This window comes from Ammospiza nelsoni, chromosome 16 (assembly GCF_027579445.1).
Source record: "Ammospiza nelsoni isolate bAmmNel1 chromosome 16, bAmmNel1.pri, whole genome shotgun sequence".
Lineage (NCBI taxonomy): Eukaryota > Metazoa > Chordata > Aves > Passeriformes > Passerellidae > Ammospiza > Ammospiza nelsoni.
This window is the reverse complement of record NC_080648.1, coordinates 7,631,755-7,658,564: the sequence shown is the minus strand read 5'-3', so window position 1 is coordinate 7,658,564 and position 26,810 is coordinate 7,631,755. Positions and strand designations below refer to the sequence as shown.

Genomic DNA, 26,810 nt, shown 5'->3' with positions numbered 1-26,810 from the left:
CAGTCAGGACCACAGTAATGACATGTTACAGAACTGTGAGAGTAAGTGCTGGTGTAACCCAGCCCAGAAACAACTTCTGCAGATATGACCATGACATTCCATAAAACAATTACCTATAGATTTTGTAGTCCAGAACTGCATCAAACTTGCTACTCTCAGGGTAAAAATGGAAAGATCTTCCAAGATGAGAAATAATACCAAGATTAAGCCTCGGAAATTGTGTTTATAAAAGGAAACAATATCCTTTTAACAAGAAAAAACTATTTAATTCTACTGTCTGCTCTGCAATGTCTCACTGATATGGTTATAGGATACAGTTAAATTATAAAAAATAGACTTGGCAACACTTTTTAATATAAAATATTTTTCATTGTGCAAAACAGTTTTTGTCTGTATTTCATTATGACAAATTGTAGCTAAATATAAACTTTACCACTTACAATTGAAGGTTTTATAAATAGAAGTATTAACATGACTAATCATAGCACCGTTATAATTATGAATATTTTATGACTAAACAGTTTTCAGAGGAATTAATTGATAACTAAAACTATTAATAAGGGAAAGCAGTGAATTACAGACAAGTAGGAGAACTGCCTTTAGAATTAGAACAGAGTTACTGAACATAATTGATAAGACACAATAGTCTTAAAGAAGCTTTGAGATTTGTATTGTTTTTCTTTTAAATGATGCAAATCCCTTGGCAGCTAAGTAATGGAATACAGAGATAAGAAATGTAACACAAAGAACTGTCACCATAGGGCTTATGAATTGAATGGAGGTGCTGCTCAGACTGCAGGAAGGTGAGCTTGTGCTTTTCCAAAGATTGCATTTCCTTTGAGTCTAACTGAATCTAAGACAGTACCTTCGGGAGCTTGAAGAGAAAGAATAAAAAAGAGGAGCACCAGTCTATGAACTAAGGGCTGTTCACTGCAGTAAAACATGGAGTGATTACATAAGGAATAAAAAATGCCCATAATCAGAAGACCAAGTTCAGGCAAAACAGCAAGAGCCTGTGGACTGCAGTTCTGTCCACACCTGCTGCTTAAAGACAAAGCCTTGGCATTGTACAGTTCAAAGCAAGCTCCTGTTGTAAAACCCTTTTAGGTTAGTCCATTATCCTCATTTATCTTCATATTTTCACATTGGTGCCCTCAATAGCCTGGTTGTTTCTTCTTAGTCTGAGTTGGGGATTAACACTCACATGTATCTTACCAGAATATGCAAATTGCTCAACATTTAATAGGATTCATTAATGCTACAGGACTAAATACAAATTCAAACCTACCAGTTTTAGAAAGAAGCTTCTTACACAGTGTGTCTAAAGCCTGTTTCCCACTACTTCAAGGCAGCCATCTCCAGAAAAAGCCCATTTGATTCTGAAAACCTAATGTTTGTTCCTAATTCCTAGCTCCATCTATAGCCATCCTATGAAAACCTCTACCTAAAATCCTTTCCAACATCTGACAAAGAGGACTACCATAGTATGGAATGGGCAGCTGGTCTGATATAGATGAGAGCCAAACCTGGACCTTCACTGGAGGCTTCAACTACTGGTTTTTCTATGCAATGTCCCTTCATTACTCTAAACATCCTTTTCTACACACCACCAATAATTTTGCACCACCAACTGTCACTTAATAATTAATTTCCTCTCTCTCCTTGCCTCAGTCTCTCTGAGTGAAGCAAGACAATGAAGCCTGCAAGGTAACAGGAAGCAATATATCAAGCAGATTCAATAAGAAATATGCTTATTCTTCATCCTCTCTCTGCCCAACACTCTCATCCTCATACTGTACTTTTTATGCACTGTAGTGAATACACTTGTTTTAAAAGAACTTACTGCTATTTGCTCACTGACAGTACATAATCAACATCTGCTGTAGGACTCAAAGCAGCCCTGCAGAAATTAGTGCATTTCTATTTGTATGTGTGGGCTCTATTGATCAGAGCTGCGTTTTGCTGCTTGTATTTGCTCTTCTTATTCTCACTGTCTTGTCTTAGCAAATGGAAAAAACATTACAAATATTTTATCTATTGTAAAAAGAATTGAAACAAGTGTCTTGGAAGTGGGACCTGCAATATATTTGCCATTACATTAAAAAAAATAGTTTCTCATCAAAAAAAAAAAAAATGCAGCACTTATTTGTAACAAAAAAAGGTAGCAAATGGTGCCACAAGGTCTCTTACACTTACCTAAACTGAGTTGTTCAACATATGACCTAACTCCAGAGCAGTGTAAAATGGATTTAACATATCTAAGTACATCTGGGGTTAGAATTAATTTTTTGTTAGTTTTCTGTACCTTTTAAATATTTTTTAATTAGGAATTTTACATTTTTACTAGAAGAATGTGATAATCATAATGTAGATAATATAGAACTAGATCCAAATGTACACATAGTTGTAACTTCTTTTCACAAAATAAGACCTCTGCAAAACAGCTTGTGACAGAAAAAAGGATACTAGCATTGAACAAAAAATTATTACAAAGTCTTTCAGAATTAGGCCACTTTTAAGTGAACTGTGTTATTCCAAGACAGCAAATTTTTCAAAATTTAAACTGCTGTCAACTTATCTCAGTAAGTATAAATTAAGGAAGACAAGCTGGCATAGGGTGAGAACTTAATCATATTTTTTAGCTACTGTCAATTGCCAATAAAAACTCATAGCTGAAGTCAAACTTTTAAAAGTTAAGCTTACAGCTGCTATGTCAAGGAAGTGACCCGAATATGCCATCATGATCTTCGCTCATCCCAGGAGACCAATAAATGTTATGCTGAAACAAGGAAGGAGACTTTTTTCACACAGTAGTTCCCCATAATTAACTTCAGTGGACCCAGGGACACTGAAGGCTTGAACTAAGCTTTCAAAAGTGCCATCACAGCAGCAGTAGGGGTCAAAAGTTCTTGGCTGGAAGCTCTGCCTGAAGACTACAGCAGAGCCAAAGGAAAATGGGTCTGGGAATGATCTTTCTAAAGTTGTTTTAAGAGACTTTCACCAATCTACAGAAAGACCTTCAATACAGTAAAAGTGCTGTTTGGAATAATGAGTTTATCCATGGCCACAGTCATGCTTCTGGTTCCAGCAATTGGTCATTCTGTGCAATTCATGCTATTCTACTAATGGGGTTGAGTTTGAAGAGAACTAAACATAGCACATATAATACATCATTACCATTTTATATGAGGTAAATCTGAGGGGATGAAAAGGTCAAGTTTGCTGAAAGGAAAGCAAACAGACTGGAGGACCTGGCTCTCACCATTTGTTTTTAATATGATTCTCCTAATGAAAGAAATTTTTTACAGGTAGCTCCTATGCCTGCATACTTAGGAACAATGATTTATGAAGATTTGCCAGAGGCATATATGACTGCCTAAACAGTTTTTTGCTCCACAGATGAAGGGAGTTGAACTACAAGGAGTCCCTCAGTTAAGCAAGAGGGAGCAAGAACATCACCTACCTATCTATTCCCTTCTTTCTCACGCTCACAACCTAGGGGAAGTATTCCACCAGCATCCTTATACTTTCTGATCTCAGAAGTTGTGATTCTAACCTCCGTGTAACTGCAAGTATTCCTTCCCCACCTGACCCATGCCACCATATTAAGTTCAGCGTTGCAGCAGGCCTCTCATTAGGGGTAGAAAAGAACCAAGACACAGACCCTCAATATAACAAAAAGCTCCCTCTGCTTTGGGAGGAGGGCCCTGGTTTACTCTTCCTTACAGCTTACCCATCCTGACTCTAACTACATGAGCTCCTACTTTTGGCTTCTCTGACAGACTGAATGCTGCTATTTCCTACTGGAATATGACTGCAAGTCTTCTTTTACTGCCTCTGACCACAAGCTTTTACCCAACTCAACTATGACTGCAGGCTCTAACTCCAGCAGACCCAGACTGACCTCACAGCAGACCTTCTGTAGCAATAACTCTCTTCTTTGTGTCTCTCTGGATCAGTCCTTCTTCCTCAGGGCTCCTCTGCCTCCCCGAGGTCCTCTTCCTCCAGCTCCTCCTTCTCAAAGTTCCCTCTGACCAGCCAACCCACCCCTTTTATTATTAGTCACAGCTGCAACCCATTAAGGGCAAGGCTGTTTTTCATCTTTGGTAATTAGTACAGCTGTGACTTATCAGGGGTGAGGTCACTTGTAGTCCCTTCTTTTACACCTACAGTTCTGTGCAAATTTAGCTATGCCACTGACAGCCCCAGTTATGTCAATATTTTTCTCATAATGATATGAGATCCCTTAATACAGGGCTTTGTCTTTAAGTATCCCTTTCTGTCAACCATCAAAACCCAGATGCAAAGTTCATACTTAACAGAAATTATTTGGCAAATCCAACTCTGAGAAAGGAAAACATTTTCTCCCACCATGCAGCATATTTTGGGCAACAGAACATGGAAAAAATCCCTTTAAATCTGTCATTTGGGGATGAACTAGAATGCTAGGAATCTTAAATGTTTGGGAAACTGGTTACATAAACTAATATAAAATTTAAGTTGAATTCACCTTAAGTTTAATTTCATCTGTTTTCAGTCATAGACTCAGAAAATATTATCCCAAACTATCCACAAACTCAAGGTCAAATTCTGTGAGAGCCAGAGCAAAGCAATAAAACAAATCATGTCTCTTCCAGGTGACAGCCTGCCAAACCTTATTTATTCATATGATATTGGTATCTAATGGATTTATAAGCATCAAAGTTGTCTGATCACAAAGGCATCAGAATAGAGCCAGAAGGAAGAGTTGAAGGAACACAGGAGCTCTGAGTGCCACTTGATGGGGAAGTGTGGGTCTGAAGAGCAAGTGCCCAGCAGCTGGGCAGGGATCAGCTACTGGGGAGACCCCGTTGTGTGCAGGTGTGGGAGCTCCACTGAAGTCAATGTGGCCACTGAGTAGGGTCAGGAATACCCAGAACAAGGGTGTTCCTCTGATTATCAGCCTGTAGACCCAGGATTAAGCTACTATGCAGCATGTGTTAATCTGGGTATCATTTTTGTGTGTCCAGCTGTATCTTGATGGTGTGTCCTTGTGTGCAAACCTATTGCACACAAATGTGGAGCCTTTCATCTGGCTGGGCCCAGGCACACCAAAACCTCAGCAGCCAGCCTGGGACCAGGTACAGAGTCTGACAAACTCAGCTCTGCCAGAGTGGGAAGGAAGAATCCTTGGGTGATAGGTGCACTGCATTCTCTGGCAGCAAGGATGAAAGGAAACCAGTTTAGTCAGAGAAACTGAATTGTTACATGAGATTTTACTGATATGAATCACCCACAACAATTTAAACACATTTCTACAGAGGATATTAACCCCACTGGGATGACCTTATCAGGTGGACATCATACAGAGCTAACACCTTGGGTAAGCAGGCTAAAAGTACTCTCTGCTTTTGAAGCCTCTGGAGATTTTTGCATCTGGGTTCTCAATGGACTAAAGTGACCCCATGACCTCTCCAGAAAAATCTGAAGGAACATTACTCTGGGTTCAGCACCTGTTCTCCATGTGACTGAGCAAATGACAGAAACTTTTCAGTGACTGCTTGGGCAAACACCACTGGGAAAGAGAAGCATAGGGAAGATCAAGTCAGCCTAATTGTCCTCACTGAATGAAGAGAAACTGAAAAAGCCTCTCTGATGTCCAAGCCATTATACTTGTTCATCAGTCCTTTCAGATTTTAAGTTAGCCATGTAAAACTTACTGTAAAACAGGAAGTTATATAGCACAGGCAATTAACCTTCAGTAAAGATCTTTACATGGCCCACTTGACAATTCCATCTTCATTTTGACAAAGGTTAAATATGTAGTTAGAAATTAATCTATCTCTTTTTATAGTTCAGATCTAGGCAGAAAAATCCGATTGACACAACTGAACAGAATATTCTGTGTTCAGTCTATACTGCAAAGATTGTGCTTTGCTGGCAAAATTGTCCAATCATTGCTACAGGATGAGAAGACAAGTAAAAATAATTCCTCTTAGCACTCCTGCTGGTTGAATCCTACAGAGTTCATCTAATCTGAATAATACTTGCCCAGTATTCCTGTGAAACCATTTGGGCATCCTGGCACAACTGTATGCTTTAGTCCTAAACATTTTGGATTCCCTTTCTCTCATAAAACAAAACACTCCAAATTGCCATCCCCATGCTTTAATGCACACTGAAAATTTAGTACATGATTGCCTAGAGTCACAGAAATAAAATCCTCATGGACTTTTTCTGTACACACAAGCTAGAGGTTGAAAGAGTGGAATCTTTTCTATTACATTGTGCTTATGCTTCCTTCTTCTGAATTTTAACACCCCCTAAGACCTTTCTTTTCTCTTTCCTCACATCAATTATACTTAAAAGGAATGTCTAGTAAGCAAAACCAGAATGAAATGTCAGAGGTCTGATAACACTGAAATATTGTCTTGGTGTTCTGTATTACAGCTATTACACAATGGAGCTTCTCTAAACAGAAAAGGCACTTGGAGGCTGGGAGCAAACAGTTTACAGCAAAATCACTTCTATCTTAAGAGATCTTAAGATAGAGGTGATCTTGTCTTACACATTTTTGAATGAAATATTTTATGTGGAAAATTAAAAAAAGTTAAGACCTATCAGAGAAGTATTTGCTTAGAAATACTTGTGACTATTCTAATAGCTCTGACAACCTGAGCCCAGTATTTGGCAAATGGCTTTGGATAAGGTGGAGTTGGGGGGGAGGAGGGAAGAGGGACAGAGAAAATGTCATCTCTATTTTCAAAAGGAGAATTGCGATTTTTCCATTTAGACAAGAGAGATGTGTCTATTTTTTGTAAGATATACAGCTTACATTAAATCTTTTAATGTAATATGGTGGGGGGAAAAAAAAACCCAAACCATTGAAACACTCCCCAGAAAAACCAAATAATGAAATAAATTCTCCCTGAATCAAAGACACCTCGAGCTAGGATAGGTCTAGCCACAGTAAAAAGGTAAGATCATTAAGAAAAAGAAAAAGCTGGCAGAGGAAAATAGTTTAATTTGCTTTCAACTGCCTGCTTTGGTACAGAAGTCTTTATCCAAAAAAGCCAGCATGTTTTTTGGGCCAACATGGTGACAAACCAACATCGCATCCTTTGTTCAGTAAGGCCAAAATAGGGCAGTGGAGAAGCAGGGCAGGCCACCTGTGCTACTTCCAAAAATGTAGTACAGGGTAGAGCAAAGAGTTAAAATTCAAGTTATCAATATTAAGCCAATTTTCATTTGAAGACAAGGAAAGAGATTGTGGTCATTGAATTTTAATAGCTGAAGCTTCACCCTACTCAGTGAGGACTTGATTTCATTGTCAGAGGAGATTCAGAGAGCCAGTAGCTGCAGTGTAATTAAAATCCCATCATAATCAGTTCTGTATCCTCTGTGAGGGGTCATCTCACTTTCCCACACTCCATGAAATAGTTAACTGCTCTTTGGCAGTACTTTTAAAAACAAAAACAAAACCATAATATAAGCTTTCAAAGTCTGGCATGAAAACATCAACAGTATTCACAACAGCTTAAGAAGGTGTCCTGTCACAGAATGTTAAGTTTTAACTGATGATTATCAAACATAGGGTATTTTAGCAGGGGCTTGGATTGCAGGAAAGGAGTAGGAGAGGAAAAAGTTTAGCTAGGGAAAATGGGAAGGAAAATGAACATCTTGGATTTTGGTGCAGAAGCTCAGAAGTTCATTGAGATGTTTTAGTTGCAAGCTAAGGACAGTTGTTTTTTATCCTCAAGGTATTATGCGCTTAAATTTTATACTTCTTTCAAGCACTAAAATAAAGCAGTTTCTAGTTTAACTGCAATGTTATTCTAATGAAAGGAATGCCTGTGGCCCTGTCATTTGTGACCTTTAGCAGCTATCAGATGATAATGACTTCTGCCTGCTTGCCATGGCTAAATTCACTTTCGGGTCTGTAATAAGAAGTCAGAACTACAATAATGCTTCATTATGCCACATAACATGTGCAATTTTCTTATGCTTTGTGAAGAAAACTGAATTCAAAGTGGAATTTGCCAAAAGAAATATCAAGAACTTAAAAGTCAACAGACATCAGAAAAGGGCACTTGGTTTTTGGCAGTGGATGGAATATGACCTTTGAATTTATTCACATTTGAAAGCTCTTTTCCCTTTTTTATTTTAATGGCACAAATGAAAAAAACATTTTAAGAAAATGACAGTGGTACTTTCTCAATTTCATTACTGTTAGCATAATTCCAGAGTCTACTAAGTTTTATATTCTCACAAGGCTGTGTAAGAGTCTGAGGTTGTAAAATCCCTCTAAGAAAGGGGGTAAAACCTCTTAGTTCCAACCATTGCAACCACTTGATATGGATTATTTATTGTGTGTTATAAGATTTGCTTTATGAATACATGTTTCCACTTATCAAAGATACATCAGGACCTTACAACTAAGATTCTTTTCTAAAACTTCCAGAATTAGTGTCAATGTTTTGAAAACTGTCTGAGAAGTCTGCTAGGTTCTGTCTAGGATTCTAGAAAGCTTGAAAACTTTCTTAAACAGCAGTTGAAGGTTCAGTTCTTCCCTGTTTAGGGATAAAAGTATAACCAAGACAGTACACATGATATGTAATTCCTATCTATCATAAGGTTATTTTGTTCCCTACTCTTTTGTAGTGTCCAGTGCTGCATAATGTAAAAAAAGAAAGCAAAAGAGGACACCCTTGGAGAGTATCCAACTGAGAGACAATTATTCCTTGCAAACATCTTTAAGACAAGGTACCAATAAGGATGTAAGTCCATTTTCTTCTGCTTTCCTTTCAGTAAAAAAAAAAGAAAGAAAAGAAAGAATATAAAGTAACTGATAAATCTCCACATGCCCCCTGTAGACCTCAGATCCTGCTCCAAATGAAATAAATGTTAAGCAATTCTAATAAATTATTCAACTTATGTTTTCCTTAAAATATATTCCCTATAGACTTTAATGAATAGGTTAAAATTTCTAACTATGACATGATATTTTCTCCTACTTGCTTTGAGAACTAGGTCAAACTAATTTGGTGGGTGCAGAGGGGTGGAAGAAATATTTTTAAATCTTTGCTAAAGATTTTGCTCTAATTTATAACATTTACTGTTATTTACCTGAGTAGCAAATATAATTTGATATATAAAAGTAAAAAACTTCCGTACAATACACAATCCCATAAAACTCATCTAAAAACTGATCTACTAAATGTGTCCAAAATTTCTACAATATTCATTTAAATTAACCTTTTCTGATTTTTTCTATCTGCTGAGCACCTATATTTTGCTATACTGAAATTTTCAGTTTCTTCCACCAGAGCAATTTTTATTTCTCATAACTGGTAGCATTAGAGTTGCCAGAAAGCTCACAGTGGCACATGACATCCTTAAAAGATAAATTACTTTGTGTTATAACAATAAATGCTATACTCTCTAAAAGGAAATTGACTTTCTGAATAAAAGCATATAACCTTAATAACCTCCTAGATATCACCATGATTTGCAGAAAAGAAATGGGTCTGGTCAGAGGTAATAGACATTCATAAGCAGTGCACGAGTAGGTATGATAGAGGTAATAAAAGAGGTTAATATTTAGCAATGGTTTTGTGACCTAGGTAATGACTCCTGGTGTAATAAATGCAGTAAAATAAAGCAGTCTATCAGCAAAGTCTTTTTTGAGACCTTTTTTGGATTCTGCTCTGCTTTCCAAACATCTCTTTATAGATTATCCACAAAGAAAGAGAAAATTTACATTGGTTGGTCCTGCTGCTCTAACTCTGAAATAGTTAATTTACAGTAATAAATCTTCAATAATAATTCCTACCAAAATAATAGCTTTTTAACTATCTTGAGAACTCTCTGGTAGAAGGAAGAAAGTAATATTGTCTTGTTATCAAAACTGGAACACAAGTAATACAATGACAGTAATTTTTGTAATTGTTTGTGTTCACAATGTGATCGGGTTGTTCCATTGAGCCACACTGGATCACTTTCATCCTTTGCTCATTGAATCTTACCATGCCTCATTTGCCAGTCAAACATACAATTTTCCAGGCTCTGAAAGAAGCAGTGCAAAGCAGAAGACAGAGTACATTAGTATTCTGTGTGTACAGATTTCTAATCCAAAGTAGGGGCTGCCTTAGTCCTTTCACATTTTAGTGGCTAATAAAATGTTCTGTCATATGCAACTGAATTTCTTTTACATATCAGGCTTCCCAATGAAGGGAAGGTACTGAAGAATCATCCAAATTTTAGATATTTTCCTTTCTTAGCCAATGAAGCAAAATAGGCCAGCTTTTTCACAACCATTACCACATTATGTATTAACTGTTAACAGTGGAAACCAGCATAAGTTCACTTTGTTCCCTTTGTAACTTCCAATCAAACATGACCACACACTGACAAAGATGAGTTATTATCGATATTACTATGTGAAAAAGCATCATTTTTTTCTTGACTCACTTCACATATAATGAAAGAGCACCAGCTCTTTTGTTTTAGTGAGAAAACAACCAAAATTATGCAACACCAATTCCTTACCATGGCCCTGGACTCAGCAAACAATATAACTAATGCTTTGACATCCTCAAGTGAACTAGTCTGTTAATATGACTAGAGCCTGTGAATATCTTGAAGTTACCTGCATGCATCATGCTTAATTATATCTTGCTACAATAAAACAGTCTTGAAGTCAACCTACTCCTAAATCCCATATGTACATGAACTGTCATACACTCAGATCTGATACAAATGGTATCCAAGCCAACCTTTCCAAGCAAAGATCTATATTTTCATTGTGCAAGTAGTAGAGCTTAGAAATTAATCAGATATGAACCCAATTTGTGGCAGCAGGGAAGCTGTACCAAACAGAACCCAACAGGCAGGACATAAATTCAGGGCACCATTGAAGCAGTTGCAATCAGTAGGGATCTAAGAGTGAGTTTGTATTAGAGAGACAGCTAAGAAAAAGGAATGCAAAGGAGACTATTTCATCACAAGCTGCTATCTATTTTGTAGATAACAAGCTCAAGAATAGGGCTTTAGAAATAAGTGGATCCAACCCCAGAAGAGCTGTGTGAAACATCTTTATAGTTAGCTTAATTTGACAATCAGGTAATGGAAGAGAACTGAGAAAATATCTTAAATAAAAGCTACAAGCCTCCATAAAGCTCTAAGTATTTGTTTATTCCTCTGCATCACAGTCTCTAAACACAACTGCTTTAGAAAGTTTTCCACTGGAGTAAAATAAATCCATTTTCACTTTTACTTTAAAGTCTGCCTTGATTTAAATGTTATTCCCAGCAGTTAAACTGTAGTCATTCAGTTCTCTAGTGAGCAATGCTACACAGAGGCATCAGATAAACTTCATGGGGTACCAAACATCAACCACAAAACTGAGGATCTTGGACAGTCCCACATGAAATGAATCTGACTTTTAGGTATTGCTAACATAGAGGATGGGTTTGGAACACACATTACTCCATTGGAAGATTATTTTTGGTCTGTGGCAAGAAATTCACAAGCTGGGCCTGTACCCCTGAAAAACTCTGAAATTTTTCCCAATTTCTCTCGGTTATTCCGCTGTGAGATGATTCCATTGTCTCATTCTACCCTGGCATTACACTGAAATATCCATTGCTTGACACAGCACAGCTTTCTAGGCTGTTTTACCAGCAGCATGTAACAGAAGAAAGACAGAAAAAAGGCCTCATCCACCTTGTAAATAGAGGCAGAACTAAGAGCACATTCCCACATCAATCCCATTGGCCAGAAAAGTTACATATGGCCAGATCCTGCTTTTTCTCTAACATCTAGTTCATAATCTTCCTCAATGTATCTTTGTTAACATCATTAACCTCTAAGTCGTAATTGTCTCTTTCATTTTAGTTTGCTTCCTAGGATTTCAGTTCATTTCACAATTCTATCCAGTTAGGTTACTTTCCAAGCAAGGAGTGTTCTTTATTCCACATTTAAATCTCTATTGAATCTGAAGGGTGGCTTTTCATACAGATGTGTTAAGTCCTTTAACTTAATTGGTTGGTTTGAAACACCCTTTGCTTAACTTTCACACCACACTAGTCACATTTTCATTTCTCATTTTAGTAAATTTAAATACACAAAAGCAAAACACAAATGAGAATTGTTTGTATTCAACTGACTTCAGCAAAATTCTGTGCATTTTCCATGTGAGTTGTTCCCTAATCTCTATCAAACTGTACACAGAATAAATAGTAGTCAGTAATGTACCTTTTGCACATAATAAAATACATGAAGATGGAAATGTCATTGAAAAAAATCAAGAATCAAAGATAAAAAAGCCACTCTAGAATAAAAATATTCAATGAGAAAAATATTTATAGAGTTACAAAGAATATTATAGTAAATTAGTCTAATCCCATTATAAAAGAGCCTTAAGTTTCCTGATGTAATTTTTATGTAAACTAGAGGGGGGTTTAGATAAAATCCAAGTCCTCACTTGAAAATATCAAAGAACGAATAATCTACTATGACAATTCACAAACTTGCCCTTGGATGAGCTTCATTTCCTGTTTAAAATATTCTTCTTCCTAGTCTGAATTGCAGAGGACTGGCTGCAAAAGACCTCAGGAGGTCTCTAGTGCAGCCACCTCATCAAAGCAGGGGCAGAGCTCAGACCAGGTTACTGGGGCTTTATTGTTACCTGACTGCCCTCATAAGGAAAAACCATCTCCTCATCACCTGGTCAGAACTTCATGTCATACACATCACTAGATGTGCAAATTCCATTAGTGAAATTCAAATTTGTCAAAAAAGAAAATTACTCCACTGGGGTTTTTTTGAACCAGTCTGAATGTCCCACCCTGTGGATAAGATATTATGAGTGATTTGGCTTCAGAAAAGCTTTGGTGGAAGAAAAAACACCAGTGGGGAAAAAAAGCACCAGTGGGGAAGACCTTGTCTAAAACCAGATCTTGAAATCTTAATGCCTTCCTATAAATGTGCACAGGCACATGTTATGAACCATGCAATACTTCCACTGCATTTATGCTCTGCTCTGTGTGTATATTAATTTAGAAGTTTTAAATTTCTCTCCTACACTTGGCCCAGACTCACAGGTGAAAACAGGCTTTTCTTTCTCCCTGCCTTCTCTATCCAGCACAGATAAGCAAAGAGTTTTTTTCAATTTTCTCCTTTTCTCATGTTATTTTTCCTTATCTAAGAGTAAGCTATTTTCTGCTAAGGAACTTGACTATGAAGATTTTCCTACTTGTTTCTTAGGAGTGTTACAAGTTCCTTATTTGATGATAATTTATGACCCATTAAGAAGCTACTTATAGTTATTTACTAGTACATTACCTAATCATAAGGCATGAAGTTCTGGTCACTGTCAAGGGCCTATGTGACAATTTGTAATAACCTGCAGCTTCCTCTGTTCAACAGCAACACAGTGAACATCAACCCATTTTGCCTGTAGCCAAGAACTGACCCAGTTGAAGAATAAATTGAAATTCTATTTACTGCAGAATATCTCTTTTCTCACATGAAAGCTCACTAACCGGATAGGCCTACAGTGTTGGCAGTAAATCATGTGGAGGGAGAACCCTTAAAATTTATTTCTGACCATCATTTCCACCACTTATATGAGTTTTACAGCAGATACTACATGCAGGGAGACCTATAGATCTGTGACAGATTCACTGGCCCTCTTAACCAAAGGAGTTGTTTTGTTAGAGGCTGCAAAGGAGGTAAAGGCTTGAGCCATAGGCAGGCCAAGAACTCCTCTAAATGCAATCTGTTCTCTGAAAACCCACAAATGAGCAGTGACACAGTGAGCATCAACACACATTAGCTTGGAACATGAATGGCATGTGGCTTTTGCAATATCCATTTATGAAAGGGCAAAAAGTTTTGGTTACAATGAGTGTCAAGAACACCTTTCCCATTGTATGCAATTTGATCAAGAGCCAACACTTTATTTCATGAATACAACAGGCTCAGTGAGTCCTTTTTGACCCCTCCCCACTGGGCACTGGAGGGCAGGGGTGTTCCCTTGAGCTGGGACACCTCTGAGGGTCACTCCTCCAGGCACAGACCTTGTACCAAAAGCACAACTTTTCTGAGTGACCAGGGTCACACAACCCTGTAGTGCAATTTGTGCCTGGGTAGTTTTGAATCACTTTTCAAAGGACTGTGCTGTACAGTAAGAGAGTGAGCTTTCCCTCCAACTTTGTCCAGTTGCACTTTCGGAACACTATATTAAGCCCACTTCTGCTGATACTTTCTGACAGTTCTTCTTTAAGTGATCTAAATCACCAATTCAAAACAAACATGCCATCAGCAAGATCCTAAATCAGGATTCACAGCAGGACTGTGCCTTCATGTAAAGTTTCTTCTGTGCTTAACCAGAGTCAGGATGTGCTAACAACAACTGTTTTTCTATTCTACACTGCTAAATGTGAAATGTTTTTATATTTTACAGCAATAAAACTATATTTTCAAACCACCTTTGGAGGTGATTTGCTCATAATCCAAAATATCTCTGATGAATTCTACTATCACATTTTCTGGTTCAAAGATATTGTGTCAGAGTGGAGTTTGGAGGGAATAAGATGATGAAGTATTGCACAAGAGAAGGGTCTATGATTATAAGAGAATCAGCAGGTAATGCAGATTAACTCTAGACTGACATCTGGTTTAAATTTCAGTGTTTATTCATACAAAATACCAAATACTGAAAGAAGACCAGAAAGATTCAAACTGCATTAGTTTTGTAAATCAAGGAAAAAACATAATCTGTTACCTAACCCTATGCAGTTATCTTATGTACACTACACTAAATTGTTCTATGTAATAGCTTCACAAATTAAAGAAGTAATTAGGCATATCAAATCAAATAAGAACTGTTAACATATTTAGTTTTCCATCTGGATATGAGAAATGTTGAATTTTGAGTAACATTTCAAATAATTTTTCCTGACTCAGATGATGATCTGGGTCAAGCAGAACTTCCATGCTCCATAGCTATTTATAAACAGTGCCCATCTAAAGGCAATAAAAGGCAACATCATCAGAACCTTCCAGCACATGAATGTTCTTTCTGGGAACTCATCATTTCCAGTTCATGTGACAATCTGATTGCCACATATAGCATTGCAGATGGGATTACACCATATGCACGCACTGACTGCTCATGACCTGAGAAAGCTCCATGTTCTGCTTTGACAATTAAAAAATGAATGAAGAATTCAAGGATTTCTATACAGATACTACAGCTAGAATTGTAAAGACTGCCCCAGTGAGACTCACAGATCTGTTTACATCAATGACATTGTATCAGGCTTTGGCAAGCACATAAAATTCTAAACCCACTATGACTTTTAGCTGTGAGGTCTGCTCTCCTTCAGAAGTCTTCACTTCTTAATCAAAAAACCCAATTTATTTGTTTTTTAGTCAGAAGTGTGGATCAGGTTCACTAATGAAAAGTGACACAAAATACTGCAGGTACCACCTGGCTTAGCTTTGCAGCTACTGAGAATTATCAAACCAGCTACAGGACCCACTTTAGCCTTTAGTTTCCCTTTCAGCTTTCACAGTGATCAGGTCAGGCAAAATCTAGACAGCCTATTTACACACAGAGTACAGGGAAATACAAGAACCATGAATAAACAGGAAATTCTCAAATACAAAAGTGGTACTAAAGGATGAAGTCATAAAACTACAATGATCTTGAATACTTTAATAGAAAAGCCTGTTAACTCAAAATATGACCTGAAATTTCTTCTACCAGGTAGAAACAGAGAAGCAAAGAGAGCTGTGGGCTGGCAGTTCAGTACCACTCCTAAATAAAACTGTGATAGGGAAAATGAAGAGAACATGTAAAAGACAGAAGATCATCCAAGATAAAAAAAAGAAATACTCAGTGGTTATGAAATTAATAGAAGGTTTTGAACCAGCCAAAAAAGACAGACATTTTGGAATACTATTCACACATAAAATAAGGAGAAAACTAATTTATACTAGCTTATATAAAGTATTAGGGAAGTGATATAAATCAACTAGGAAATCCTTTCTGAGTCCTGATCTGAAATGGCTAAAATACTTGCAGTAAAAACTGGAACTACTGCCTACAAGGGATTCAGCAAAAGTGAAAGCACTGTGCTGTCAAACTGCAATTTGCTACAATCAGTAATTCTTTCTAGTCATGATTAAGTAAAGTGAACTAGATTAAGGGGAATAGCTCTAACATTAATTGCTCTTAAGTCTTAGGTGCCTACATTTTTACAAACTTTTAAAATAAATGTAAACTTTAACTCAAATGTCTTTTGGCACTTTTTTTAGTTGCAAGTAAGTGAATTTGTGTTAAAAAGTACTGCTGATACCCACAAAATCTTTTTGCCTATCCAGAACCTGGCATGATACTAATCCTTTCCCTGCTAAACCAACAGGATCAAAGAAATTTCAGTCTTCAAAGTAACCTTGAACTTTACAAGTACCATGTAAAGCTTTGCCTTTCTCTAGGCACTCAGTTCATGCTGGTGTCTCTATAAAATAGATTTGTTCACTTTCTGGGGGTGGGGAATATAATAATCAGATCTTTTTTTTAATAATAATTTACACTTGCTTGGATTTCTCCAGGTATCTCTGTGTATCACATTATTAGTCATTAACTTGGTGAAAACACTTTTAAAACATTTGATTTCAGAGAAAACCTAGGAGAAATACTACAGTAACAGAAAGCAAGAGTATGCATAATAATGTGTGATACTTCTGCTAAAATAACTGGATCAGCTTTCACTAAACTCCTCTGTGCATTAAATAAAAAAAGAGACAGGTAAGGCAGTTCCACTGAAAAAAGAACTACATGAAAATTTCAAATCTGAATTTTTGTCAAAATTTTAATTGAGCTTTATGAACTTTAAAAGGTTCAAATCCCAGATTTATGTATTTTATCAGTCTCTAATTTAAAAAAACACTCTCACCTACATTTAAAATTTCTGCTGCTTTCAGCTAAGTGCATAAGATCTACTGTCATTTTGAGCTAAAGGTCATAATGAAATGGAAGAATAATGTTAGGATACTGTTTCACTGCCATTATTCATTGTATTCAATACCCTTATCCTGGTTTAACTAATCAGTGCTTCCACTTGAATATGCTCTGCATGTGAGATCGTGCAGCAAACACCAGAGCAGGTTTCTCCACGGTCTGGACACTGCAGAATAAATGCTTACTGGTGCTCCTGATTGTGACCCTGATTACATCTCTTAAATCTGTGCTTTTTAAATTTTATTTATCATACTAACTATATATAAATATATACTAATATATAAATATTGAATACTGCAGACTGATACTATCTGAAAGAATTACAAAGAGTTAGTGTGTGCTCATTTTTCCAGACCACAGCTCTTATCAAAAGTCTGTGATGAGAAGTTCTGCCAGGTATCTATAAGCTGAGAAAGATCTTCACAAGGATATTAAAATAACTTTTCTTGCTCCACCTCTTTCTTGTGCCCCATCAGGAGAGACAGACTTGTAAGAAATAGCTGTTCATTTAAGAAGAGCTGACCTTACCAGACTTGCTGAAATTTTATGCTGGAGATTAAGCAGTCAATGTCAACCAGAATACTGGGATACAATAGCTCAGCTATTGCTGAGTCACAGGACAATAATACGATTAAACAGGGTGGATTTCTTTGCCAATGGCAGAGGAAAAAACATCTGTTCTCTAATGTGCATGGATGAGAAAATCTGCAGAACAGAAAATCCCTTCTACAATCTTAGTGCAAGAACCTACTTTGACCCCTGGTTTATACTCTTGAGGGCTTCACATTTGCTTGGTAAACTGAAGAGTTTTGATATGTGCCTAACAAAAAAGCAAGCTGGCAGGCATTGGAATTCTTCTCTTTGGGTTTTTCTCTGCTGCTCTGTATGTACCTCTCATACATACTGCAGCAAGGCCCCAGCAGGACTGGATTGTAGTGCTGATGTGCATGTTAATAAAACAGCTTTGTTCAAGAGCAATTATCTTGGTCAAGCAGCCTGCATTTTACAGGGTTCAAAGGGACAAGGGTAGTACCAGGGGAATAACAAAATGAAAGGTGACTACATGGATATGCCTGTGTATGTCAGAAACTTAATGTTTCCACTTGTAAAGAGGTTCATCGTGTTACTTCAAAGCAGGAACTCAGGAGAGTCAAATCTCAAGTACTCAATTCTGCTTTTTATTGGTGGTAAAGAAGTCAGACAGGACAATTTGGCAATGTGGATAGTTAATTTGCCTAGAGCACTTTGTGAATATTAATCCCGACACATACAGAGACACTGTACTATTGAATAACAAAGGAGAGAGAGATCACATATTTAAAACCAAACCCAGAGACAAAAGGACTGAGCCACTGAGGTGGAACTTCATTTCTGTTACAAACGTTGGCTGGATGGACTGTGAGCATTTGTGCATCCCATGGGCAAAGCAGCATTGTTTGGCTGCAATCTCTAACTGAAGTAATCAGACCCTTTAGTGTAGATGTAGCTAAAGTCCAAGAGGTTAGCAATAGGCCCCATAGTGCATATGATTTAAAAAAAAACTATGCAACTTCACTTTCTTAGTCTCCACTATTGTTTTTAGTCCACTGTGCATTGTTTTTAAAACTCTAGTATTTGTCAAGAAAGGTTGACAGATCACCCTCCTGGAATTTCAGCTACATGGGGACTTTTCTACTAACTACTGCACCATAGAAAAGCCACAAATGTTAACTTCTACAATCATTTTTATAATATGAGTCATTATAGAGTAATGAATGCTTGGAAGCTCACTAACACAAGCATGTTCTCTTGTGGCCGTGCTGGGCACTCAGCAGGGCTATTTATACAATGGGGACCCAGCCAAGTCCCAGCACCTTGAGGCATGCTGCTTTCAGTATGTCCTGCTGCCACCTACTTGCCATTCAGTCCAGCACAGTGCAGCCAAATCTCTGCTGCAAATTGTCTTTTTCTGGCCTCGTTCTATTGGAAAAAATCAATGAGTGCCAGTTGGCACGCATGCTGCTTCACTTGATTTTTAAGTACTCCTTCAAAGTCCTAGTGCTAGTCTTGGAAGTATTTGCAAAACAACCTCATGTCCAGCTCTTGGGAAGTTTTGTTCCTGTCTGTGGCCATTTATTCACCTGTGATATGCACTGAATGTGTTGGGATCTTGGGTCTCCTGGCTGAGAGTCACTGTAAGCCCATCCCAGGTACAAGATGGGCCAGCTCAGCCTCCAGAGGAGATGACTGAGAGGGGCCCAGGGGACCTCATCAATGTGAAACAGGCAGCTCCCCCTTCACCTTCCTCTGTCTTGCTGGGGGAAAAAAACCTCAACCAAACAAACCTAAATGCCAACACCTCTCTAACGTAGAGCATAAATATAGCATTTATTAATGGTGTCTCCAGACCAAGGGCAAGATAGGAAGATATTTCAAGACCCAACTCTAACCTTATTATGCCCCTACATTGGGGTAGGAATGCACCTTCATTGGTTGAGGGCGGGGAAACTCCTCTTTTCTGCTCTTTGAGAAAACCCAAAAGGAGCAGAAACAAAAATGGGAACTAGAATCCAAGCAGATACAGCAAAAAATGGCTGTTATTTGTTCAGCATTAGTACAGAAACATATTGTATGCACCAAATCCTCAGGCTGAACAGAACTGCAGATTCAAATATCCAGAGTGCAGGAAGCTGCAAGGTTGGACACAGCAATCAAAAGCTTCAGGGCTGGAAGGTTTATCACCTTTCTGTAGCACAATACAGGCCTGCAAGAGCACCCCCCACAAACACCTGCACATCCACAGCATTAATAATCAGCCACTGCTGCCAGGAATTCCTCATTCTGCTGTTTCACTTGAGACATTTGCCAACGGTCCTAACTCCAGAAAGATAAGGCTGATATTCAGTGTTTGACACCAGCTGGAAGGAAAGAAAGCTCATAGAAAGCAGGTCTCCCCTGTTAAATGCAGAAAACACTGATTATCTACGTGCACCTCTTGAATTGCCATCACATCTCACTCCTTCCTCCATCCTAACACCAACACCTCTGTACACTAATTCATCAGTCACAGCATCTCACAGTCAATCAGTGAAAGCAGTCTGAATTTTTCAGTGAATGATTAACACATCCCCACGATGCCCTGACACAAATGTGGTGGTCAGAAAGAACATGTGTGCAGTTTGCTGTTCTGATAATCACTGCAGAGCTCTGTTACCAGCAACAGTAACCCAGGTGAATGCTCACTTACAGCAGCACCATTCTTCCCTATAGAAGGTCACCTATACCACTTTTCATAGATTTTATTAGTTTGTAACATCAAGAGAGATTGATTAATTGGTTAAAAACCAAAAGTTGAGAGGAAAACATTATTTTCCAAACCTGAAGAGTGGTGCTTTGCCAGATTTATAAGCTTGCCAGGATTTTTAATTGTAATAATGCATCAAATTAAAGCATGCCAGATGAACTCCTTCTGTATTAGAGATAAGAAGCAGATAAAGGTATTTATATGTAAGCTCCAGTGGAAATACCAATGTGCATAAAGCACCACAGGCAGAAATAGATATTTCTTTATTTGAATGAGTTAAACTTGCTTAACTTTAGTTTTCTGTTTACTATATCCAAAACATTTTCCATCTTAAACACATCTTTGCCTGTAAAAGGCTGTCAGTGTTAAAGCAGAAACTGAAAAATACCATCTGACATAAAAAGCCACACTGAGTCCAGCAGTCCCTCATATGAAAACTATTGTCCCAGGTAGGTTACAAAATTAAACACTTTACAAATAAAAAGGCAGAAGGCACATGTTTATAGCAAAAAACTTGAAGAACTGATGAGGAAAGGAGAGATAATAGAAGAGTATGCCCTTATGGAAAAGTTATCTCAGGCTTTCATGTGAAAGAAATCAGAAAACTCCAGATAGTAGCATCATAAAATGTATTTGCTAAATTTGGAGATGGTCTGTCATTATTACATACAAGCTTTTTCCTTGTCTATAAGAACAGTGGCCTAAATAATTATTTCTACTTCTATATACTTAGCTGGTAATGTCTAATATTCATGTATTTTCAGTGCTGCTCCAGCATGATCAGCACTGCAGCACAAGAATCTTGGTTCAGGAATTTACAGCCCATTTTGGTGCTTCTTAAAGATTTCTCCAGGTTTATAATCCAACTGTTATTGACTAAAGCTTATTGCTTAGTGTCTCTCAAGCTTTTTGCAGTGCATTTTCATTTCAACTATGATGAATCATTTAGAGTAAAATATGCCACATCATTGTTCACTCTGTGAACAGTAATTCAGGAAACCAGCAAATCAGCACAGACTTTACATTGCTTCAAAAGTTTATCCTCCCTCAAAACCTGACATTTTCTACTTATTTTACTTTTTACTGGATATGAATCCCTCTCGCCTTCATGTAGGTTTTCTTACTGCTAAGAAATACTAGTTGGCACACAGCAGTAACATCTCAGCAGCTGAGACAGAACTGACAAAATTATTTTTCAGAATGGCTCTAAGAAGTGTTTTAAAATCACAAGAAGCAAACACAAGAGGCTTGTTGTCAAAAGGAGCAAGTAATTTTAGAGTAATGGTCAGGGTAAAAGGAATATACTGCGAGTTGTGCAACTAGAAAGACTGTAACGAGAAAAAGATTATGGGGACTTGCTTCATGGAGCCCTCCATACAGCTCTCCTCTGGCCTCACTGTTACAAAGAGTTGCATTCTTGGAGTAGAGATAATGGAAATAAAGCAGGTTGGTTTGCAATACAAGAAGGCTGAGCAGAGTCTCCGTGCACAGTCTTGTGTGACATTAGTCATAGCAATTTTTTCTTTTGTCACAGGTTAGTGTAAAACAAAATAATATGAGCCTCCCTGATTAAAAAAAAAAAAACCAAACAAACAAAAAAAAAAAACACCACACACAAAAAGCAAAACATCGAACCACAAGTCAACCAAACAAAACCCTCAGAAAATGAAAATTAAAATGAGACATTTGGACACAAGGCACAAGGCAAAGAAATCCATGGTTCTGCACCACATCTAGACAGTAACCTATACCTGTTCTACCTGCAAGTACTGTGCTTTTATAGCATCCAGCATCATGGCATCAACAAGAACTCAGTGTGACTATGAAATCTCTATGTTGTTACTCTGTTAGTGTATATTAAATTAGTGTAAGAAATGAGAAAGGGTTCATTTCAGCACTTGTTCATCACCTTACCACAACAGCATTAATTACAGCTATGGAATGATGTATGGAAAGAAAAGTAGCCTGGAGAATACCAAGAAAGCAATCTTCAATATACACAGTTGTTAAATGTAATAACTACACTAAGATCAGCTGCAAAAACCTCAGCTGGCAACGCAGACATCTCTTTATTACTAATGAGACACTGCAATTCTTTATGGCGCGTTTGCTTCAAAGAAAATAACTAGTTTAGTTTATTTTTAATTAGTCTCAAAAGGAGGTTTTCATTGAGTAGGAGATTCTCAAATGACAAGAGAAAACAGAAGACTCAGCATAAGTGAAGTGAACTAGAACCAGAGGAAGAGAAGCTGAGTCTCTACTGGACAGGTTTGCCAATATCCCAGCAATTCAAAGTCATTTAGAGTAGAAGCATGCAGCAAGTGTCTCATTATATTAAGGCAACTGCCACCTCTGAGGAAGTTGCTGACATAAGGTTTGTGCATAAAAGAAGTTTTTGCAATTGCTGTAGGGGGTTTTGTTTGTTTTCTTTAAAAAGACAAATTAGAATTCATTCCACAAGGGGTAAAGTTTAAAAATGCCCAAATCCATTAAGGAAAGAATGGCACCCCATTCTTCCAATGGCAGCAGCTCCTTGGGTTTGATACTTGGAGGAAAGGAGTAGGTGAATGCTAGCTATAGAACCACTAATCATGCCTTAATTATAAAGAATGTGGCACATGCTAGGCAAAAAAAAAGGAATTAGGGAAATGAACTTGAAACATGCTGAAAAGCATATACTAAAATTTTCTTTTAGCAGGATGAGTGTTTTAGATGGACTTCAATTTCTAAAAGAGAAATTGGTACTAACTCTGACTAATAAGAACTAAAAAAAATTGTTTAAACATTAGTCTATTTTGTCAAGTTTGAATGAACCAAGGAACTTTTATACATAAAACTAGTTAGAAACCAGGAAAAATAACTCTTATCAAAAACTGAAATAAATTAGAGCAATAAATGCACAAGGACAGGATAGAATGTAACTGCATATGACTGTGGATTTTTTCAGAGCTTTTTTGCCCTGCTAATAAGAACAGCAGATGTGTCATGTTTACCTCCACAGAGAAAAGAAGGGAATGACTCCAAATCAAATAAGCAGCTATCAGAGAAGTATTGTTTGACACTGTCTGCAGGGCTCTTCATAGCAATCAGTGAAGCTTAGCTTCCCTATCATCATTTTCATGAGATTCAACCCCTTTCTGACAATCTCAAAGTGATAATGCTGCTAATTTACTTGTCTTGAAAAAAAATAATCTTACAATCTTGCTTTTTTATCTAAAATCCCATAAGACGCTGTGGAGTGAAAAGATGAAAATATCTAAGAAATGACACACAGTATACAAGTGCAGGGTGCTAGGAATCAGTATCAGGAACTCAGAGAAGAAATCACAAATACATCCCTAAACCAAACAGTTGCCACTAATAATAGTCAGGATCAAAAATGTGACATCCTTTATGCACATGGTTAGACATCTTGCAATACCACAATAGAAACCAATTAGATTCATGAACTCAAAAAATAAAATTGGTTTCTTTCATTAACTACTGGAAAAGTAAGTACCAGTTATTTTCACTGTTTTGCTCTTTCGATGGGAGCCATTATCATTTCAACTGGTTTTAAAATCCCTTTTGTATCTAACAACCAAGAAAGAGGGAACATCCTGTAATCCAACAGCAGTGCTTACATACAGAAATCCATCATTAGCAAGTCATGTATGTTTTTTCTTCACCCATTTCCTTTTACTTGCCACTAGCACAAAAGACATTGTTGACTATTCCATTAAGTGATCCTGGACAGTTTGCTGGATTTAGGTGATACCTGATTTAGTTTATCAGTTGGGTTTGAGTTGGGACAGAACACACTTTTTGTGTCTGTCACAACAAAGAAAGTTAATGGCAGTTGCTTGTTTCAGTCAAGGCACTGCTTCCCATGTAGAAACACCCTTAGCACGTGGACACTGCAAGGTGCATGGTAGCAGGCAAAGATGTGTGGCAAATGTCAATTTTCATAACCAGTATAAATCTTAACATGTGCAAATGCATATTTACTTTGCCAGTATTCAAACCTGTAATCTGAGAAACTCATGTCCTAATGAGCACTCATAAGTTACAAAAACTCACTTGATCTAATGGGTGTTTCGTCTCCTCAGATTAATGAACTATGAATAGCTGGACCATTTCAAAAACAGATGCACCTTTATACCACTTAAATCATTAAAAGCCTCTGTTTTTGTAAGTAACTTCTATTCCAGTTTAAAAATCAAAATCCATGTTATATTTCTTTTTTTATTCATTGTACAATTCAGTTAAACTGATGCTTTGCTGTGGTATATAGGTCACTTGCATTTGCTTTGAAGTACTTTATAAACACAGCAGCAAGCTGAAGCTTTTCTAAATGTTCTCCCTCATCTTCAGTATCACAGTCCATTTGAGGTGCTTAACAATCAATGCACTTGTAACACTTTAACTAGAAAAGAAAGAAGTTTGATTTAGACTGATAAAATATTCATATTGGGTCATACCTTATAAGTCTCCAGAAGTTAAAGGCAGTGAGTTTGCCAAGATAGGAGAGCAGCTGTATCCACCTATGATATATTAAGACACAAATGATACAATTTGAAATTACATTACCAATCAGATTTACTGTTCTAGTTGCCTTACTGGGGAAAAAAAGACCAAAAACCCTAGACTCTATACAGTGTAGTTCAAAAGCAGACATTTAAAACTGCAGTGAAATACCATTTATTTGCCTGTTGAATCTATAATTTCTGTTCCAAAACACTAATTATTCTAGCATGTTATTAGTGGAAGTAGCGTACTACTAATAGAAGTAATAATAGCACTTTGCAATTATCTCACATGAAAGAGTGCAACTTTCAGACAACTGGAATATTTTCTTCCCATATATGCTAAGTCTGAGGGGTCCAAGATGTTTCTGCAAAAATGTCAGAAACACCTTTAATTTCTAAACAGCAGCAGTAGTCAGAATGCAAAAGTCATTAGATGCTTTCCCCGTGTATGTCTTATTAACAATAATGTCTGAATTTTAAAAAGCACAAATCCTTACATTTTGGCTCTAATAAAAACAGACAGCAGTGTAAATGGGCTCTATTGATAGAGAGGCTTCATTTTACTCCTTAAAAATCAGATTAAAACTGGAAAAAAAACTGCTCAGCCACTGAGAATTTGGCCCATTAGACTTGATAACATATGCTGAATGAAAGCAAAAAAGAATAATTAAAACCACAATAATAAATGGAACAAAATGGAAGCCACTAGTTTCATTCTGGTTTGCTAAATAAAGGGTTAAAACTTTGCTAATTTTCTTTTTTTGGTTTCAAATTTGACGCCTCAAAACTTCTGCACTTAGCAATACACTGCTTTCCAGAAAACTACAAGAGTTTATTAACATTTCCTAACTTTTTCCCTTGCTAATGAATTGATAAAGTAGAAAAACATTTTTTGCCTAAAACCAGATGAAATAGCTAGAGGAAAAGGCTGAAATAGCAATAACTAACTAGAGAGCCTTCTTTTGTCTTTTACTCTGTTATAAGGAAAATCCCTTACCTGCTAAATTCCTGTCCTCTTGGAAGCTAACTCTCACTCTAATAATCTACAAAGCATCTGACTCAAAAAGAAATCCTTTCCTATTTATATCTTTTTGTATCAATTAATGCAATTGCTGGCCCAATTGCAGTTAGGGCCTAATTAGTTTTCATTCATTACCTATCTGGGTTGATTTGGCACAGCTGGGTTTTTGGTAGCAGGGGAGGGCCACAGAGGTAATTCTGTGAGAAGCTGCTGGAAGCTTCCACCGTGTCCAACAGAGCCAATCTCTGCTGGCTCTGAAGTTGGACATGCTGCTGGCCCAATTAGAGAGGTTGGTAACACCTCTGTGATGACATATTTAAGCAGAAAAATGAAAACAGCACACATGCAATTTTTTTCCAGGGATGATAAGGAGCTACTTCTGGGGGCTCCTTCTTCCAGAGATAGAAAGAAAGAGGGGCTTTGCTTCCAAACCAGAGCAGCCCATCCCCAGAGGACTGCACCCTGTGGATGAGTGACCCAGGCCACAACAGTTTTGGGAACACTTGTTTGCTTGTGAGAAGGACTCACAGCATAGCAGAGAACAGACTCCTCTCCCTGAGCGAACACAAAATCTTGGTGATGAACTGGCCAAAACCCCCATGCCCTGTGTCCCTGTGCTGTTGGTAATAAAGAGGGCTGGGAGGGGCAAAAGGTGTTTTAAAGGCTTATTTTACTTCTCATTATCCTCCTCTGACTCAGTTAATAATAAATTTACCTTATGTCTGTAAATTTGAACCTATTTTGCCCTTAGAGTGTTTTTCTCCCAGTCCTTAACTCATCTGCCCAACTGTAGCAGAAGAAGGTGAGAAATGACTTTCATGGGTACCTGGCATTTGGCCAGTGTCAAAGCAGGACACTCTGACACTTTCAGCTGTGCCTCTCAGTGAACCCAGGGTCTTCTACCCAGCTGAATTGCCATGTGCTCTTTGGCCCTGACCCTTACAGAGAGAGAACTCAGCCTGCATCCCACAAACAGGATTTATTTCA

At 37.5% G+C, this 26,810-nt stretch overlaps 1 long non-coding RNA gene across 1 annotated transcript in view; it reads right to left on the bottom strand.

The window, feature by feature from the left end:
* Positions 1 to 25,855, bottom strand: part of LOC132080414 (uncharacterized) — a 72,540-nt gene extending 46,685 nt beyond the window's left edge. The window contains exons 1-2 of the long non-coding RNA XR_009419560.1: positions 25,800 to 25,855; positions 24,755 to 24,817 (exon numbers count right to left, since the gene is read on the bottom strand). This is a non-coding gene — a long non-coding RNA (uncharacterized LOC132080414). The remainder of the gene's footprint in view (positions 1 to 24,754; positions 24,818 to 25,799) is intronic.
* Between the last annotated feature and the right edge of the window lie 955 nt (positions 25,856 to 26,810).